The following is a 21340-nucleotide window of genomic DNA, read 5'->3' on the forward strand; positions in this document are numbered from 1 at the left end:
AAGGAGTTAGAGAAAAACACCATTTAAACAACATAATTTTAGGTGCAATTTAAGCAAGCAGCAATAGGGCAAAGCCAGTAATTACAGCCTGAGTGAGCTTTTTAATACAAATCATTAATTCAAACCTTTAGGGTAGAAAAAGCTCATTTATTCACAAAGAAGTTAATCCAGTTTGCTCTCTAACTGGGAAATAGCTTTCCCTGCATTTTTTGGTACGTGTACGTTATTCATTAATGAAACAAAAAAATCTTACCCAGAACTTCATATCTATTCTGTGAGTAAACATTACACTTTGATGTAAAAATTTACATTGTTCACAGATTCATTTGAATTTCACATTCACATTACCACCGAGGAGATAAAAGAAACTTCTTTCACACTGCCATGTTTACTACTGTTTTCTTTGGCTTGTTACTACTAATTTATCCTATAAATTAAGATCTCAAATGCAAAGAGCACACATTGCAAGAATACTAATTTATTTCTTTTTGTGTTTAAACTAGGCTCAGTGCAATTCTGCTGAGTGGTACCAATGGATGACGAAAAACTTCTTCCATTTGATGCATTCTTTCAAAGACTCTGTTTCCTCACGATATGACTATTATTCTGAGCACATATGATATCCTCCCACAAAACCAATAATAAATATTGAATTACAGAAAGATTCTTCAAGCTAAAGGTAAAAATATGATTGCAAGATTAGAAAATCAAAAAATAACTACCAAAAAAAAAATTCTGAAATTCTCCTGATAGTATTGCAAAAGCAGTTTGCTACGTAACTTGTGATCCAGATCGTATGCTGGTACTAAGCAGGCTGATAAGCATATTATTTTATTCACACCAGAGAATGACATTTAATGATTCAAAAGTAAAAAAACTTATTAACTTTTATACATATAAGTATATATATATATAGTATATAAGTTTTGTGATCACACAATGAGGCATCCATAGGAGTATCTACTTTTTATGACAATACATCTAAGCACAGAAACAAAGCATAATTTCACTCCATGACTGAATTTTCATTCTCATGAAAAGACACTATTCTATAATGATGCATCCATTTAAAGTGCTTTTTTTTTTTTCCTTAGGTCAGTTTATTTGCTAGATTTCTAGATATGCACAAAATATGAAAAACAAATTTCTCTCTAATAATGAGTACACTGAACAGTAATTTCTCACAGCACAATTACAACTACTCATTTCAGTAAATTCCGCCAGTCCTAGTTTTTGCATGGTTGTAACATCTAATGAATCTTTTTCATGCAAATGCAGTACAAAATATCAACATTTCAGAGGAAAAACTTCAAGAAATTATAAAAATGAATCAAGACACTTAAAAGTGAAAATAAATAATATTCCTAATTAGCTTTGATTACTTCAAACACTTGGCTATGCTTTATAGTTTTTATAAATTATCTTACTCTTTGAGGCAATTTTCAGTCATAGTTAGAATAACAGTGTACTAAGGCAACTTGCCAGTCACATTACTTTCCTTCGCCCGTCTTGAAATATTGATCCTTCAAAGAAAATACAAAGGAATGCTCACTTGACTCTCAAGCAACACCTGCAGTTGATATAGCTGTAATAGCATAATATTGTTCTGGATTTCAACATCTAAAGGCCAAAATAATTTTCTCAGCCATGCTAATTTGCATTGGACCATGCTGTTGTCCAAGGATTTTTAATTTTACATTAAATTGCCTTACTGCTTATACACCAGAGAAACGATAATATAACTAAGACCAGAAAGTACTCTTTAATCTTTAATCTAAAATTAAATTTTGCTGTTTTTTCAATTTATCCAGAGACTTGGTACCCTTTAAAACTGTGCTTTGTTGTATTCATTTTAATCAAATGTTATTTTAATTGGGTCTGTAAGGACATGTAGAAACTAGTGCACCATTAAGAAACTAATTTTTGATCTCCTGTTCTCACATCTCTGAAACCAGCCTGGTTTTTAGCCTCACCTTTAACTTCCCTTCAGGCATTATTCCCCAGGTTTCCGCAGCTTCAATTCCCAATTCATATTTGCTCAGAAGAATAATGTATCTCAAAGCAGTACTTCTGGAAAGCAAGACTTGTGGAAATGGAGATGTCTTACCAAATTTTTCCATATGGTCTATGGGAACAAGTCAAAGCTTTAAATAAAGCTCTTGGGAAACGTTTGAGCAGGCACAATGATGGAGCAAAAGGAAAAGGTAACTCTATCCAGTATGAAATTTAAAGATCGATGCGAGGTTTGCCACTGTGTGTATATGCAACAAAGTTGGAGTATCTCCTTACAAAAAGGAGTAAGGCAGGACCTTAGACAACCAGTCGTGAACATACAACATCTCTCCCTTGCCCACTCTGATGTCTCCTAAGCATTTTCCTTCTCAAAGACAGACAAATGCTGCCTTTTCTTCCTTCCTAAAAGCTGTAAGCTAGCTGGGCACCACCAGACTGGTGGAAGAGCTGTTCTCCATACTGCTGTGAGAGTAGCTACCTATGAAGAAGGCTACCTACCTGTGCAGAAAGGTGATGGGAAATAAAGTCCATCAAGGGAAAAAAACTCAATCAGACTTTTAATAAGAACAATTTACTTAACATTGAAGAATATGCTTTGAGATATGGCTTTTCTTACTGCTAGAACAATAACATGCTAAATTAATATTAACCTCTCATGGAGGGCTGAGATTGGCTGATAATATGAGGCAGAAAAATTAGGGCAACCCTCTCCCAGTCGGATTCCTTCCTTTCTTCCTTCATTGGTAGGAACTCAAGCTGTTTGACTGCAAAGATTTGGTAAGTACTTCCCAATTTTCTAGACTAAACTAAAAATATAAATTCATAACTATATTCCACAATTGAGCAAGGTTCAATTTGTCCAGACACTATTTAAATTGAAATTAATAGTTTCACTGTCAGAATAAAATTTAAAGTAGTAGATCAACTTTCATCCCTAAGTGCATGAAAACAATAATTTTGTATCATGGTAGTCATTAAAAGTCTCAATAAGGGGGGTTTTCTGAGTGGGGGTTGTTTTTAGCTTCTGTGAGTTAGATTTTGGAGTTTTATCATTTGATGGAATTGGAGAAAGCTCATGAAAGGCATTATGACACATTGGTCACTTGTGCAGCACTCACTGGATAAGAATGACCAAGGAAATCTTTTCAAGCTTCCTCTTCCAGAAGGAAAAATCAGAAAGCAGGTTTCAACATATTTAGGGCTTGTCAGTAGGGCATAATACAAAATAGTAGGGCATAGGACAAAATACTTTTGTATTTTAAAGGGTTATGTTGTTTTTCTTACATTTGAACTAAGAGTGGAACGCAAAGACAACAAACCTGTTTGCACTCCCTATTACTAATTTTAAAATGTAACAGGTTTTCACAGATCCATAGGGATCTCTCACACTCCATTTTTAACTTCATCATTCATTCTGTAAGAAGAGGTGGTTGTGTAAAGGAGTTGTCAGGAATTAACCTCCACAAAACTGTGGAGGAGGCAAAGATGAATCACAGAATCTTAAGGATTGGAAGGGACCTTAAGAGATCATCTAGTCCAACTCCTCTGCCAGAACAGGACCACCCAGATTGTCACACAGGAACTCGTCCGGGTGGGTTTCAAATGTCTCCAGAGAAGGAGACTCCACAACCCATCTGGGCAGCCTGTTCCGGTGCTCCGTCACCTTTACAGGGAAGAAATTCTTCCTTATGTTTCTTTGGAACCTCTTCTGTTCCAGCTTGTACTGTTGCCCCTTGCCCTATCATTGGACATCATTGAGAACAGCCTGGCTTCATCCTCCTGACACCTAATATTTACAAATATGTAATGGGTAATGAGATCACCTCTCAGTCTCCTCTTCTCCAAGCTAGACAGCCCCAGCTCCCTCAGCTTTTCATCAGAAGGGAGATGCTCCACTCCCCTCATCATCTTGGTGGCCCTGTGCTGAACTCTCTTCAGCAGCTCCCTGACCTTCTTGAACTGAGGGGTCCAGAACTGGATACAATATTCCAGATGTAGTCTCATGAGGGCAGAGTAGAGGGGAAGGAGAATCTCTCTCTGCCCACATCCCTTCTTATACACCCCAGGATGCCATTGGCCTTCTTGGCATAAGTAAAATCTTTTCTCACTCTTCTTTAATCTTGATAGTGAGTTCCCAGCATTAGGCTAGGTCCAACAAATTACATGCAGTTTGACATATAATTCTTGCTGCTGGGTAGCTGCCAGGTAAGATAATAAAATTTCTGCTTTATTAAACCACATTCCTTTTTCCACAACAGCTGACAATCTTGGCTATTTTTAACATTGCAAGATGTATTCACATCAGCATATGATGGGAAAAATGGGATACACCTTTTGTTTGATATCAAAAACCAGAATTTCCAGACATAAAGCCGACAGTTGGCATGACTGAGACACTCTGAACTTCACACATACACTTTCTCACATGTTTAATCATAGGAAGTTTACCTAAGTCACTGCACTGGTTTAGCAAAGGTTTTGAACGTCTTAGGGAAAACAGCAAGGGGGAGGAAAGCCTCAAAGATTTAAAAAGGACAGAAGTATAGTTAAGACATTCTTTTAAACAAAATGAACCATTTCTTATGTATTTGGGTCAAGGTACCTGCACCAAAAAAGCAGAGAGTGAAATCTGAGTTGAGAAAACAAAATTAAACCTTAACTAACTTGATTGCTTGAGAAGAAATTACATTAGCCATACAATTGTCTCCAGTACTGTAAAACATTAAGAGCCATGCTAGAAAAGTAATTTCTTACCCTGCTTAATCTTTCATATAGTCTAAACAAGTGCAGATATGAAAAAGGAGGTTCATGGAGACTCAAACAAACACTTCTGTTTCTTGGTTTGCTGGAGAGGAGTTATGGATTTCCATTCACTGGCCATACTCCCCTTTTTTGCAAGGTCCTTATAGTTCTCTCCATCAGTGTCTACCATTTGAGTAAAAAAGTCAGTACTTTGTTTAGGGGTGGGTTTTCACACTAGGTTTGCTCTAATGACAAGTAGACATCAAGAAAACATTGGAGAGCTCCTGTGTTCTTCTGTTCCTCACTCTAAGTTCCTACCCTTTCTCCTTGCATTTAAGAACTGTAGTATCCTCACTAAGCTACATCAGTTCACTGATCCAAAAGTAAACAAACCTACACAAGAAAATATTTGGTTCTAACATGACAGAGATTTCCAGAAAGGAACTACTTTGTTTTTCAATCACAGTCTGATATTAAACAAAGTAAAGTATCACATGAAAGTGTACTCCCTACTTAAGCCTTCATGGATCTGAGCTGGGTGAAAGTCATATCACTTAAGTTGACTCTGTTCCTCCAAACTGAAGCACTGGTGAGGAACACTCTGCAAAGCCCAGGAAGATTACTTCATGGCAGAGTCAATGTCACGGTTTGACATGACAGCCCTTTCTGGTAAGGGGGAAGGGGCTGTAAAGATGGCTCCTGTAAGAAGTTGCTCAAAACTCTCCCCAGCTCTGAGCCAGACCCACTTCTGGGGCTGAGCCAATTAGACACCTCCATGATCACTTTTTAAGAAGTCAGAAGAGGAGGCTTTTTCCTTCTCTGTCTTTTCTGTTCCAGCTGGTGGTGGTGGTGCAAGGAGTGGGAAGAGAGAGAAAAGTGACCACGCGGACTCCAAGGGCAATGAGGGAGGAGAGGAGGAGGTGTGCTGGAGCAGAGACTCCCCTGCATTCTGTGGAGAGGACTGGTGAAGCAGACATATGTTCACACTTCGTTAAAGACCCCACATCAGGGACAGTGATTCTCTTGATTAAAGACCCCATGTCAGGGGCAGTGACTATGGCCAGAGGAGGCAGTGTCCCGTGGGATCCTGTATCTGCAGAAATTGTAACTGCTGGGAAGAACCCACACCAGAGAAGTTTGTTAAGGACCGTGTCCCATGTGAGGGACCCTGTATCGGAGCAGGGGAAAAATGATAAGAGTCAGCCTCCTCTGAGAAGAGAGAAGTAGCAGAACCCATCTGTGAGAGACTGACCACATCCCCCATTCCCTACGTACCCAAGCCGTTGAGGGGAGAGGAGGTAGAGGTATCAGGAGCAGTGAGCTGCACCAGGCAAGAATGGAGGGATGGAGGAGGGAGATCTTACAGTGTCTCAGACACATTTCACTTGATGACAAATGCAATCATAACTTCCACTGCATATTGCCGTTCAAAATTCTGGCACTACCACTTCATTTTACTATCTTGATTAAGAATATGCCCTTGTATTTCTTCCTAGCGAGGTGCAGCATTTTTCCTAGTCTGTCAGATAGGTGACTTTTGAATTCTGACGTACTATATTCTGCAAACTCAGTAAGTCATAAAAAGGAATGCAAAACCTTTTTGGACTTCCCTGAGCTTTATATCCACCAATCTATTACACTAATGTATTCAAATAAGATTTATTTGGTCTAGTAGGAATAAAATAGTTCAAAGAAGTGTATGCAAGTACCATATATCAATGTATGCAGTCTCCTATGAAATAATTCTAACATAGTACCACCTTTCACTTATATTTACAAGGATGCATTTTATAAATAGCATAAATCCTATATTTGAAGACTTTTCTTTCTAAAGAGGAAATAAAGAGAAAAATTATGTGTACACATAATTTATAAAATTACTTCAGTTTTGTAGTTATACAATTAGAAATATATACCTCTGTGTATAGGTATATATGCATATACACATACGAAAACAGTATTTAGTCTGGCATGTGGTGAATTAGAAGTGTATTCTTCAACTTAATCAAACCTGTTGCTTTGATGGGTACTGTCCTTTAAGAAAGCACCCTGGTTGTGCAGCTCCTGTGCTCATTTGCATCTCAAATATATGTCTGGCACTACAGAGCTTTTCTGTTTGCACATCAGCTTGCAAACGACAGAGAAACCTCTAAGTTATCTAAAAGTCAAAACAGCAACTGAAAAGTCAAATATAAGGTATTTATGGAGAAATTTTCATGCTCACCTCTGTGAGTAAGCACACACATGCAAACCATACTTTTTTCAAATCTGTAGGAATCTTTTATTTGGGGTTTTCTCAGTGGAAAAGATATTTTTGAGTGGAAATGCATTTAGCTCTGTGTAGCTTTGTCACAACAAACAGCAGTTGCTAAGTGTCTCAGCATCAAGGAGCTTTATCTGACAAAAATAAATAACCATTTATTTTGTACTCTGAAGGTAATCAGGGACTTTAAACATGAAATACCAACAGCATTACTAACAATTGTACAAGGAAGGCTGCAGGCCTGTCACAGAAAGTTTTCGACTAGAATAGTTTATAAAGATACTGTATTCAGAAATTCATAACTAATTTACACATGATCTTACAGAATACAGGATGCAATGTAAAACACATTAACCTTTCTTGAAGAAAGAAAGAGTACTTTTTGAACAGAAGTGAATACACTCCTTCTGATAGAGTAAGTAGAACCTTTCTTTTGCCAGTTGACTGAAATGGAGTGCTGCAGTAAGTACTTTCTGCAGTAAGTACTTTTCAAAAGATACTTTCTACTGTTCCCAGAGATCTTGTCCATCCTCTTTCCAGGCAGTCATGACTTGCTTTAAAAGAATTACAAAACAAGGCAAGGATAATAGCTTTTTGTGAGTAATCCTCAAACTCAATTTTTCTTGTATTTTGCCAGGCAGTATATTTTGTTTCTTCTGTGATTTGGCCATCACATTAAGTTAGTAATTTACAACACTCTAGTATAAATTTTAACATGAGAAGGATATAGCCTCTTTCAAAACAATGTTTTCCTTTTTAATTCATGGCTGCTTTGGTGGCATTTCAAGAACTAATGAATATACTGACAGATGACTGGATGACAAGTTTCAAATAAATATTTTTGCTTTCTGTGGCTAAACATTTGACAGTTTTCTTGCAGAAATGTGTTTCCTGAATAACACTTCACAGAAGTTCAACAAAAAGGATTTATACTCCAAAGTTGTAAAAGCCAAAACCACATGAACTGTAATTATTTTAGAAACTAAGTGACCATCAACCTTTGTATAGCCAGTCTTTGTTGCTTTGTTCTAGCACTGTACACTATCATTATCTGTACTTCCAGCAGTATTAAAAGGCTTTACAAACTGCTGATACTCAGTCATTCACTCTTCAGTGAAGTCAGAGAGCTTTACAACATTACCGGACCACATCATAAATCAAAAGACACTTAGGTACTGCAAAAGAGGGCTCCTGATGCCAGACAGATGACACTATTGAGCTATCACAGTACTCACATCTGCTAATTTTTAGAAGACTCGTGAGAGTTCATGAATCCCGAAACAAAACCAAAAGCTTCTGTAGAATACATACAAGATTAGGTATTTTTCAGCACGCACTATTTAACAATGTTTCTGATTTGGATTCCACAAATCCTATATAAATCAATCACTTACTAAAAGCTTGAAAATATTGATACTGCATAGATGCTTTCCCAAATATAATACGTTTTATTTCACAACAGACTTACAAGGGCTGCAAAATTTTCATATCACAAATTTTAGATTTCACCTTTCGCAAGAGGGAATGAAATCCCTGGTATATTAATTAGAAGTCTGAAATCATCTGCTACATTTTACTGCTCTAATACTGATCACAACTGAATGCAAAGTGATACTGTAAGCATTTTCCTCCTCTGATTATAGTGCCCACACAACCCAATGTAATACTCTACTGATAACGTTATAGGATCATTGAGATTGTAGCTTAGCTCTGTTCAAAACTGAGGTTACTCTTCCTGTCTCTGCATAATAAGTTTAGGGATAAAACTTTTAGTTCTCTATCCTTAGACTTATATATGCTAGACTAGGTTCCACAAATCCACCTGACAAAAACAGAGACATTATCCCCAAGTATTCATCAAGTTATACTGAATTCTGGTTCACCACTGTAGGTTTGTGCCCAATTTCATTTCATCACTATCATACTATGGGTTCTGTGAGTTTATGGACAAATGTCCTCTTGCAGATGGCTCAATTAACAAAGGAATGAACAAGATTTAAATGGGTAAAATATCAAATGAGTGATTTAGCTGGCTCTCATAGGAAGGCAGTACCCACCCTCACAGAGAAGGTCAGGTAGGCTGATAAGACACAGGGTGGTGTGCTCCTTCAGCCCTTTCCTATTATGGATGAAGGGTGAAGAACAAAACCATCATAAGAAGGCAATGTCTTTGTTAACTGCTGTTTAGTGATAATGTCCAAATAAGGGCCAAGTGTATTTGCTGTATGAAATGTCACATATTGCATCACAGAAAGCTTTTCATTTCCTATCACAGCCACTCTCAAATTATGTTCAAAAAAGCATAGATATCTTTGTATGGATCTTCCTACCTGTGTACACCAGTACAGATTAAGAGAATTTAACAAAATCAACTAGAAAAGGAAATTAAATAATCTGAATCTAATTCCATTAGCTTTCACATACTACTGTGCAATCACACCACAGACATCCAGGGATAACAAATTATATTCTAACTTAGTAATGCCAACAGACATTCTGCTGCTGAGTTCAATTAACCACAACTGCATGTAAACACATTCCTCAAATCAAATAAGGTTATTATCTGATTGAGTACAAGTACCAAAGGAGTTACGCACCCTGGTACAAAGTGGGTGCCTCCTGGAAGCAAAATGGAGGCTACGCTGCACTAAGGTGCTGTAAATTCAGGAGAGGCGTTCAGGTCAAGCAGTCTGCTTTCCTGAGTTCTATGGGAATTGAGCAGGATGCAACAGAGCGCCTGAGAGCAAAGGTGCTGTGCAAACCACATCCCACAGGCTCCATGGAGAAGCTACTGTCAGACATAACATGTCACAGGCAGTCATTGTACTGAACAGACAAGGAGGTTAACTGCATGCATAACAGATAAGTGCTGACATCTGTCAAGGTACAAATGCATATACCACATATTGCCCTCAGTCTGTTTGTGTCCTAAGTCTGCATAGCCTGTGCTCTCTGTAACCTTTCTCTCATACGCTCACTTCTCTGTAGAACATCTCTTCTATGTGAAGATTCCCTGTAGCCCTCAAGGCAAGATTTGTAGCCTACAGTGGAGATCTCCACTGAACAACAGGTATTGGAGAAGAGCTGAAGCTTTGTAAGAAGAAATGTTGTGTTGCAGCTGCAAGAAAAATCATGAGTGAAAGAAAATTTGTTGCCACAATCTGCAATTCAGTGTTCTTAGTACATGTTTATTTGTATTTTTCCAGGGAAGATCACCTTATTCTTGACTGCTTAGGTTTTTCATCACTGGACGCTGAGGCTACTCAACAGCTTAATGATTAACAACCTGAGAAAAATCAAATACTGTACACACAACCCACAAGATCCTACTTGAACACCTTGGACTGAAGCCAGAAACAACCGGCAAAGGCTTCCCAGCCCTGCTGAACACTGTAAGGACACGTGTACTTAGCTCTAGGGAAGAATTCACATTGTTAGTTTTGGTATCTACATTCCCTATTAGACTGAACACAAAGGAGACAGATGTTTGTGCACAGTATTGACATCAATTAGCACTGTCAGTGAGGAAATGCCTATCAACACTAGCAGAAATTGTAAAAAAATTTTAAATTCTATCTTTTGCCTAAGAGGTCAAAGCACTGTTACATCAGCATGACACCAGAAATCAGAGCTGAAAAGCTGTTGCTCAGTCATGAGATCATACCACAACTTTACGTATGGAAGAAGGATGCAGCAACGATTTGCACAGTAATGTGGTAGGGCAACTGTGGAGTAGGAGGAAACCTGTATGTGAGGCTTTTCTAGCTCAGGTCTAAGCTAGCAAGATGCCATAATCATGAGACTCTAAGCAGTTTATACTATTTTTGAAGTTGGGCCCTTGTGCAGTCAAGCAAACATAAATAACTGCTTCTACAGAGTATATACAAGAAGTAAAGCAGTAGGCTATTTTCCAAAAATGTAGGTATCTCTCGTGTGGGGCTGCCCTCTAATAGGAACTCAATACTCTGATACACTAATTGCTGTTTGGTAGAAGCTATTTCTGATCTTTTTACCAAGTTCCACTTGGTAAATCCTGTTACAGCATGTTGGTGAGAAGAATAAAATTAAAAACCCTCTTTGGACCTTTAAGTAAAACAGTTACATCAATGAAAAAACAAATCTTTATTCAGTTTGACACAGCACTTCCTGTTTTAAGTACTAAAGCAAAGCTCTTCAGATCAAAGTGCAGTTACTTAAACTCTCTCCAACTTCATCATTCCCCCTAGCTCCTCCAAAGATACAACTTCAATAAATGGATGTCTTTTCAGTTAAAAAATGCATTATCTAAATGTTGCAGTAATGCTGAGAAAACACAAGGATGGTGATGACTGTTTCAGTCAGTATAATGCATCCTACTTAATACTCCTACAATTTCATACAAGTTACCTGCATAATTTTGCAACGGCAGTAGAAAGAATCAAGCTCTACAGATCCTTAGAAGCTTTTCCTAACAAGCATCGAACACCTTTAAAGTACTACTTTGGTTTTAAAAAAAGAACAGGTGTGGACCTAATTTCCTTACAGATTTTGCATGAGTTACTAATCACTTTTCTGCGCCGGTGCCAAAAAATGAGTCAAACAAAATGCCACATCAGCTTTTCTAAACTTAATTTTCAACTGACTAATCAAAGCATACTTCTGTAGTAAGCAAATCGATTCAAAAAGTTTCATCTTACCTATACAAAAACCGACAGAAGCATAGATGTGATAACGGTGAGAATCACAATTGTATTTCACACTAGATACTGTTTTGGGGGAACTGTGCAAGGAAGGAAGATTCAATTGTTAATGTAGAACAATAATACTTTTTATGGTTCCCATTAAACTGCATGATCACTTTTAACATCTGCAGGCTGCAGGAATATTTTGTGTCTGTACAGCACTTTATATCAACTAATTGAATTTGTGGACATTTCACTAATTCCAAAGTGGTGCACCTTATATGTTTATACTTCTCCACATCCGTCACCCATCTCATTGTTCTGGAAGATCCCAAAGGCCCATACAGCAAATACTGTGCTAGCGAATCAATGAGACATGGAGACGTCTCGTGAAAAAAAAGTTAAAATATACCCTAAAAAACTTAATCCATTTACTTTGCATGAACTGAAGCTGTCTCCAGAGCTCTGCAAACAGTCCAAGGCAACTAATACTGTCCTTAAAGTATATGACTAATTTGGAAGAACAGTCGCTGTGTACTATTCCATATCATCTTTCAAGATATGGCTCTATCTCATGATTTTTACAACTGCTTGAAAGATAGTAATTGGTGGAAGCATGCTATTCTTCTGCAGTCTGCTGTTCTAGACATAAAGGAGTTTTGATACCTTCAAAACCTGTGTGGCCTGAGAGCTACCATTTCATGTAGATGACTGGGAAAACTTGTCAGAACAAACTTAAATGAGTAGGAAAATATGACAGTCAGTGGGAGACAAAAAAAATACCTGCAGGGTTTAAACCTTCCTTGCAACATCTCTCTTTTCTCTGGCTGGAAAATACCCATTCCTGCCAGCCAAACATCTATTTTCTTTTGAAGTACTTCCTGAGAATTTAATTGCCCAGTAAATTGCCAACAAAACTTTCAAGTTGTAGACCAGCCCTGCAGAGGGAACAACCTATAATACCTAATTCATCTTTCCACAGCCAGTGAGGACAGGAGAGCTGCTCTACAGGCCTCCAGACATAAAAATCAATTTTTTGACTGGATAAAGTTCACTGAGCTAAATGTAGCCATATGCAGTAGGTAGCGAAGTTCCACTGGAGCTATGCCTTTGAGAACCGGAATAGGTATTCAGATAATTAGAAGACCTAGATATATGACAACTCAAATTTAAATGTTTTATATTTGAAAATGTGTTTCTTCGATAATTTACATTTCTGTAGTTATTTACCCTCTCTTGCACAGTTCTACCACTCTTGACAGGTCCTCCAAATTGATTATGTACCATATATTTACAACTCTCAAGGTTCAAATGATGACACAACATAAGAAATACAGTGGAGAGGAGCATTAAGTTACTAAAATATATTTTTAGTAATGGAAACAATTTTAGATTCTCAGTCTCCAACCATCTCAAAATAAACAATTTTCCATAATATAGCAAAAGGACTCAAAATACTTGTGAAACAGATAAAAATCAAAACAGATAAATTTCTTTTAAAATAAAATGACAAATAACTGTAGCGAAAATCCTAAAAGTGCTGACATCATTTCTCAATACTGTAAACTATGTACCTCTTGCAGTTCTGTAAACTCTGTTATCTTTCAGGAAAATGTAAGTTGAGGTAACACTGAATTGCAGTAAAGCCTAGTATGCTATGAATATTCAATTTAATTTTTGTTGTTTGGAAACAACTGTTTTACAAATAAAAATGTTTATGTTGGAATACAAGCTGTTAATCACTCGTGACATTTTATTATGAATATTTTAGTGAATATTTTTGAAATTGTCAATTCAAAAAAATGAATACTTGTAAACATGTGCTACTCAGGCCTGTTAAGAGTGTTGGAATGCATTATCATCAAGGGCTAATCTTAACTGCATTATGTCATTTTTAATTAAAAGATAAGCTTTTTGCAGACAAATTTATATTAAAGCTATTATTGCATTAGCTCAGCTACCGTTTTTCACATTTTATTTCAGGATCTTAATAAAATGTATCTTCTACTGCTTTTCCCACTTCACTGAGTAGCTTCTTTGATTAAGTGCATTGTCGTAAGATGTCGTAACAATGCAGCAGCTAGAAAAACACAGAATAAATGGAGCAGCAGATGAGCAGGAGACATTAGAAGCCGTGTAAAAAAGGTAAATTATTTAGGAGAAATAATTGAAATAAAAAATATTTTGGAAGCTCCAATCTGCATAGCTCTGTATTCCCCAGATCTTTGTATTTGAAATCTCCATCATAAAATACTGAAATATATTAATACTTGTAGCATAAATGAAGAATAATAGAGGTCAAGAAAAGGGTCTCTTTGTCACAGCGTGAAGAAAATATCATTTACCTTAAAAATTAAGATACTATTGAAAGCTTAAGAAAAAAAAATACTGGATTTAACAGTATTTTAACATTAATTTTTTGTTTTAAAGTTCAAATTGTTACCAAATTCTCACTTAAGTCTTCCACCCAGAAGTGGATTCACACTAATGTATCAGTTACATGACCTGATGTCTCATTAGGACACACTGGCTTTTTATCTTGGGATTTTGTACAGTGTCTGCTTGGGTTTCTGAGTGTAAAACTAAGCAAAGTAACTTAAGTTTGGAAGTCATGTGTTTTAATTATCCATGAAGAAGTGTTACTTTAACCAATCCATTTTCTTATATGGTTTCTGTATTTTAATCTCAATTAATATCTCTAAAAAAATGGAAACAATTCTTTGTGCAGAAAAGTATAGCCCTTCTTCATTACAATCTTTGGCTTTTCTTGCTTTCATTAAATTTGCCTCTCTACCCATCTCGCAACAATTTCCTAACGTAGCACATTTAGGGCTTTTTTTAAGCCATTACTTGCATATTTTCTGGTGACTGTGAATGCTCCAATGCCAGAGTCGAAGTATTGCCTGCAAAGTTGGTGAGATCTGGTCTCCTGTTCAACTAGCCTGAAAGAATCTCTTTAGTAAAACAGATACAGAATATTAGGTATGAGAAAGTGAAAGGTTTGGTAAGGATTTAGTCTTGTCTGATAATGTGAAATAAATGAGATCTCAAAGTATATATATCCAGGGCCAAGCGGGATAAAAAAATGGCTCTGAAATGGTCTATTTCGGAAAGAGGACAAGTTGATACCTGCTAAGAATTATCAAACAGGTACAGCACCTGCTGACCCAAAGGACACTTTTTAGGTATACAAAACCAAGAAGCACCTCTTATATCTGGTAAAGACATTCAGGAAAGATAAGAAAGACAGAAAGAGACACAGAAAAAACATGAAAATCGGTAAAGTTCTTCTGATCCACTACTTATCAGGTTTTCCCATTTTACGCTGGCCCCCAAAAGACAGAAACTTGTATTCACAGAAATCTTGTGGTTTCAAGATTACATCTCTCTCTCTCTCTTTCATATGTAAACAGAGTGAAATGTGTGCTCTTCACAGTAAAGATATTTTCTTGCAGGACATCTCTTTGGCTTCTATCCCTCCCTCGCACATGTGAAGTTCATTAAGAAGAATCTCTGTGTTTGTCTTGAGTGAAAGCACAAGCACATACACGGAACACATTACTGCTTCTTGTTTATCTGAGATATATAGGTCTACAAACTGCTATGGAATATAGCACAGGTCAGAAATGAAAGACATTGCATTTCTTGAGATATGAAATGAGTTTCTTAAAACACACACTTAAAAATATCACTGAGTCTCTTGGTTGCCAACAGGACAGATTCTTTAAACCAAAGAAGATTGGTCAAAAGTCCTGAGATTGGGCACAAGCCCCATCCTCCTCTGAAGACAGTAGGTTTAGAGAAAGAATTAATTCTGGATGAGGCAGATGCAGAATTGTGGTGGGAGCAGTGCACTGGGGGAGTAAATACAGTTTCTACCTTCATACTCAACATTTCTGTACCTTTCAGAAGATTAACTCCAATTCACTAAGGAGCAGGCAAAGCTCAGCAAACTTGTGTGATTCAGACCCTAGGGAATACACTGATATTTTTTCCTAGAGATAGCACAACAAAATATTGTTCAGGATTTGAAGACTGTAGCAAAGTAATGATTAAAGTCCATTCAGTAAGGCAATCACTATTCTTTTCAACAGTAAATGACCTTCTATCCATTCTGTGACTTCCCCTGGTGTTACTATATGCTTCTGATATAGGGGAACTATTGACAAAATAATTTTTGAGCAAAGGAGAAGGGGGAAGTTAGTTACAACTCACTACTTGCCTTTATTCTTTCTATTTTAATCACAGAATCATAGAATCATTGAATCATTTCATTTGGACAGACAGTGGATTTGTTAACCCTTTACATCCCCAGCTTCTTAGAAATAAATCCATACATTCTGGATACCTCTTCATATACTACCGATCTGTAACACTGATAACAGGAACATCTTGTTTCAGAGACTGACATGTAGTTCAAAAAATAACACACAAAAGACTCTGCTGTCTTAAAACTTTTAGAATATGATTTCCTTGAAATAAGTACTACTGGATGAAAATGAAATATTACACTGTATCAGTCACTTAAATATTCATATGCATTTAGACATCATACACTCCTGTTGCAAAACACTAGAAAAATATCCAGGTAATTAAGGGTTATCTATAGTCTTCTGCAAAAGGATAGTGGCCTTCAACAAAGGCTGAAGCTTCCCAGGTATTAAACTGCAACACATTTGCTATCTTTATTACATCTATTACATTTCATTGACACATAAATCTATCCAAATCATCCAGTAATATTACATCTTCATTATGTTTACTAACTCTTCTATAAATTTATACTAAAATCAAGATACTGCATCTTCTTTTCTCTTTGTATTATAGATTGTATTAAAAAAAATTGATTTAAAACAATTATACTTGTCCACATTGAACTGTTGTCCTTCATACCCTGCTGTAATCCATTCCAGTGGTCTTTTCCTAACTGAATTTGTAAGCTCATCTGTTGTGTCGTAGAGCACCACCAGTTTTTCTGAAATCTCAATTATGCCCTTTTTTTTCAGCCTCTGTTTATTACTACACACTCCTGAAACTGTGAGCATAAGCCTACACACTGGCAAACCATTCCCTAAAAAATTCAGCATTTCCAAGTGTTCGACATGACAGACCAAGGGAAAAAAAACCCATGTATTCTGGTGTTTCCTTACAAAAGGTCTTGGTACAATGCCTCAGGTTTTTTTCAATACTATTTCCCATGTTAAACTGCTCCATAAAATATTTAGTAAAATTAGACTTAAAACAAGTAGGTGTAATGCTTCCCAACAGTATCTTGCCTTTTATAAAGTACTGACTCAGGGTGGTGCTAAGGCTTTTGTACATTCCCAATACCAGTCCCTGAAGTCATAGAGGAAGGAAGTTGCAGAGAACACAGTCAGACTTCTTCAAGGTGTACTGTAAAAAGTCAAAAGGAAAATTTCAATCAGACTTAATAAATTCTCTAAGGAGAGAAGTAAAGGACAAACTAAACCGACCAACCAAGCTGTAGGATCTCCACTTTTGGAGATTTTAAAAACTGAATAGGACAAAATCCTGAACCAGCTGCCCTGGCTCTAAAATTTGCTTTGCTTTGAACCACAGGATGGACTGGATGACTTCCAGGCCAGGCAGAAGACCTCAGAAACATTCAAATTTCAAGTTTAAAATCTAAACAAAATAAAAAGAAAATACAAATATCTAAATGGTGGGTGACAGGAGGTTGGGACATTCCTTTTTTCTATTGTAGCTAGCAACAGGACACAGTCGGATAATGGCATGAAGCTGGAATACAAAAAGTTCCATTTAAACATAAGATAAAACTATTTCACTGTGAGGGTGAGGGAGCCCTGGCACAGGTTGCCCAGGGGGGTTGTGGAGTCTCCTTCCTTGGAGGTCTTCAAGACCCACCTGGACATGTTCCTATGTGACCTGATCTAGGTGAACCTGCTTCTGCAGGGGGGCTGGACTAGATGATCTCTAAAGGTCCCTTCCAATCCCCACCATTCTACGATTCTATGATTATGAGAGTCTCTTATCTTGGCTTTTGATTCTATTTCTATCTAGTGACATACTCATCACAGAAGATGTTTGACTACACCAACTTAGAAGTATGTAACTGACTTCACCAATGTTTAAAATGGTTTAAATTGCACCTCTTACCGATCCAGAAAAAAAATTCTTCCCGTGTTTCCAGTAAATAGATTTGGAGTGGTGAAGTGTTTCCAAGCTCAAGAAGACTTTCTTACTACTGGACCTGGCCCAAGTATTCAAGAAGTGATCTGGTATGTGGTTCTATTTCCCAGTTTGTATACTCAGCAGTATAATATATTAAAATGAAACTCGAACTACAAGCACTCCTAAAAGCTAGCTTTGAAAGACAGGAAAGGTGTAGATCTCTGAAAGCAAAGGTCTGAGATGATATGGGCATACTAAGATCAATTCAGCAAACAAACTGAAACATAAGACATTCTCTCTTAACATCAGGAAACACTTGTTTACTGTAAAGGTGACTGAGAACTGGCACAGGTTGTGCAATAAAGCTGTTGCATCTCCATCCTTGGAGATATTCAAAACCTGTCTGGACATGGACCTGGGCTACCAGCCCAGATGGCCCTGCTTGAGCAGGAGGGTAGACTAGATGATGTCCAGAAGTCCCTTCCAACCATCCTGTGATCCTTTATAACCATGCATTTTGCTACAAGAGTCAAAACCTTTGGAAATAAATATTAAATATAAAGATTGGTTTAATGATTCTCCTCCTTTCTTTCTTTATGTCCCTTCTCCTTTTAACATTACCTTGTGAAAAAAGTTACAAAAATGTTTATTTATGGCATCTTTGATTGTACTCATGCAGGAGTATATTTACATTCTTGAATAAAAGAACCCTTCCCATCCTCTCTTTGATGATGTTAAGAAACTATACATTACTGAAATATGTTTCTGTTTTCCAGATGAGTTCTCCTGTCAAGTTTCCTAAATTTAACTGGTTGATACGCCAACTCTGTTAGAGTGAGGACATTTTTCACACTCGAAGTATTACAAGGAATTATGTAAATTTTAAAAACTGTACTTCTGTTACTCTTACTGTTAAAATAATAATTCCTCTGATTCCTAACAATTAAAAGTCTCCTTTCTTCAGTCTATTTAAATTATAACAAACAGTTGTAACACATTGTACCAAACCTTTTCTTGTTTTTATTTTTTGCCTTTGTCAGCAGGTCTTTTTATTAGCAACTACAGCAAGGTAGAAACATAAACAGAAACATAATGATGACAACAGCTACCTAGCTGACTTCACATGACTTAGAATACTTTCAAACCTGACAAGGCTAAAATGACTGCTCTTCATATTTTTAAAAATACACCATTAAAAAGGCATTATTTTAGAAACACAGGCAAGTCAGCCAAAGCAAAACTGACAATATTGTTTTAAAAAAACCTTGAACTAGGGAGACACTGATTTCATGGAGGAATCCTGCCAGCAGCACCTGCTGGGACTGAGACACTGATCAGGACAGGCTCGGTGGGTGATAGGACAGGAGCAGATGTTGTTTATCTGGACTTTTGCAAGGCTTTTGACAGTTTCCCATAAAATCCCCATAGACAAACTGATGAAGTACAGACTAGACAAATGGACAGTTGGATAGGCTGAAAAATGGCTGAACTGCTGGGCTCAATGGGTTGGGATCAGCATGAAGACCAGCTGGATGACAGTCAGTGCTGGTGTACCCCAGAGATCAATACTGAGGCCAGCACCATTTAACCAATTCACAACATTTTTCGGTGGTACTCTGCGACAGAGTAAGAGGCCATGGGCACAAATTAAAACTGATGAAATTCCAGCACTTCTGTACTGCAAGGGTAGTTAAGTACTTGAGTCAGTTTTCCAAACATGAGGTTGCTTTAGTTGACCCTGATTTAAGCAAAGGGGGATGCTGGACTAGACAATCTCCAGACACCCTCTCTAACTCCAGATATTCTATGGTTCTTCGAGGAAGAGACAAAAGGAGGGCAACCACATCTGAGTAATATGGACTACACACTTAATGTCTGTTGTCTTCTCTGCACAGATCAAGTCTTCAACAATAAAATAGTTCACTTGCACATCAGTTGCCTATACCTGACTGCATTCTATGAGGGTGAGTTTTTATTAGACTTGGGAAAAGTCTCATTGTACAGATATAAGTTCTTTTTCTCTCCCATATATTTCCTGATGCCCAAGTCTATAGGTCTAACCATCATAATTACCTAACATGGAGGTTAAAGCAATGTATTTGTTTTCATATGTGAAATATAATCACTTTACTGTCTATTACAGTGTCCAGTAAACATCCATCACTCTAATGGATTTCTCTTCCTCCCTTCCAGTCAGTACTCAAATGCTAAAACTAGTTTAACTGAAATAGGCTAATGGGAAATCATCCTCCTTCTCTCATAATGTCTGTTCCCCCACATCAATATGTTGAAAGTTTTGGTTTGCATCTGTAGGAAAAATGAGAGGAACCACGAGAACATCGCAGAAAAAAGCTAGAACATGAGGACCAGGAACCTGTGCACTGACCCAGTTAGACATTCAAACACTTGTCACTTTGGAGCTGGCTGGTTGTCACTCATCCAAATAGCCCCAGGGGATCTATTGTAAGGTGGCATTCCCTGACAGGAAAACTGAAGCTAAGGAGGCAATGAGAGCACAGTGATAGGGTGCCAGGATCCTGGTGAGCAAGCGCAGTCAGCAGCAAAGCCAAAGAATCTCAGAGCTTCCTTAACTTGATTACCATCCAAAAAGCCTTTCAGAGCCTTCAATGGTTATATTTTTTTCAGAGCAGTCTAGTTTAAAAACCTTACAGTAACAGCCCTCTTTATCCAAAGCTCCCATTTAACTCTTGGGTGACAAACACAAGAACCCTTTCCAAAGAGATCCTTGAAAGATTTCAAAAAAGAATAATCTTCTTTGCAGGGAAAGGATACACTAAATGTTACTTTTAATAACACTGACAACAAAAAGTCAAAACGTTTTAGTGCCCATCTCCTCCCTTCTCTGTTTTAAACATAGTACTGGTGTTTTCGTATGCTCTGTCTCCTTGAACACAGAAATGAGGGATAGCTGTGCAGCTATCCACGCCTACGCGCTACAAAAGATAGAAAAGGTCTGTTCCAGTAGACTGTATACAATACTGTATTCAAGACCTCCGAATCAGATTTTTTCATTCAAAAAAAGAAAAATCAGATATTAAACCACAGATTCAGCAGCTACTACTGACTTCAAGTAAGGCTATCTCTGTTCTTCAGAGAACAGAGATAGGTAGTTCAAATACAAGAGCAGGGAAGGGGTGGAGGAAAACGAAAAGAAAAAAAATAATCAAAGCTTGCTTCAAAACTTTCAAAACTGGCATTTTAACCTTATAATATAAGCCATGAGAACAAAGAATTCAGAATATCCTCATCACTAAATCTGTGATCTATGCTGGATGAAAAATCTTCTATCAGTATGAAAGTATCTCAAGTTTTAAGTCCATTTTTCCAGACTCACTTTTTACTAGCTGACTTGTCCCTCTGTTCTCTCCAGCAAGCAATATCAGGGTTGATTAAGTCTATTTTCAATTACATGAAGCTATTAAATACTTTTAGCCACTTTTCTAGTTAACATATTTGATATGAGCCCTTCTGTTAGAAGATAGTAAAC

The sequence above is a fragment of the Colius striatus genome, chromosome 1, assembly GCF_028858725.1.
Source record: "Colius striatus isolate bColStr4 chromosome 1, bColStr4.1.hap1, whole genome shotgun sequence".
NCBI classification, from domain to species: domain Eukaryota; kingdom Metazoa; phylum Chordata; class Aves; order Coliiformes; family Coliidae; genus Colius; species Colius striatus.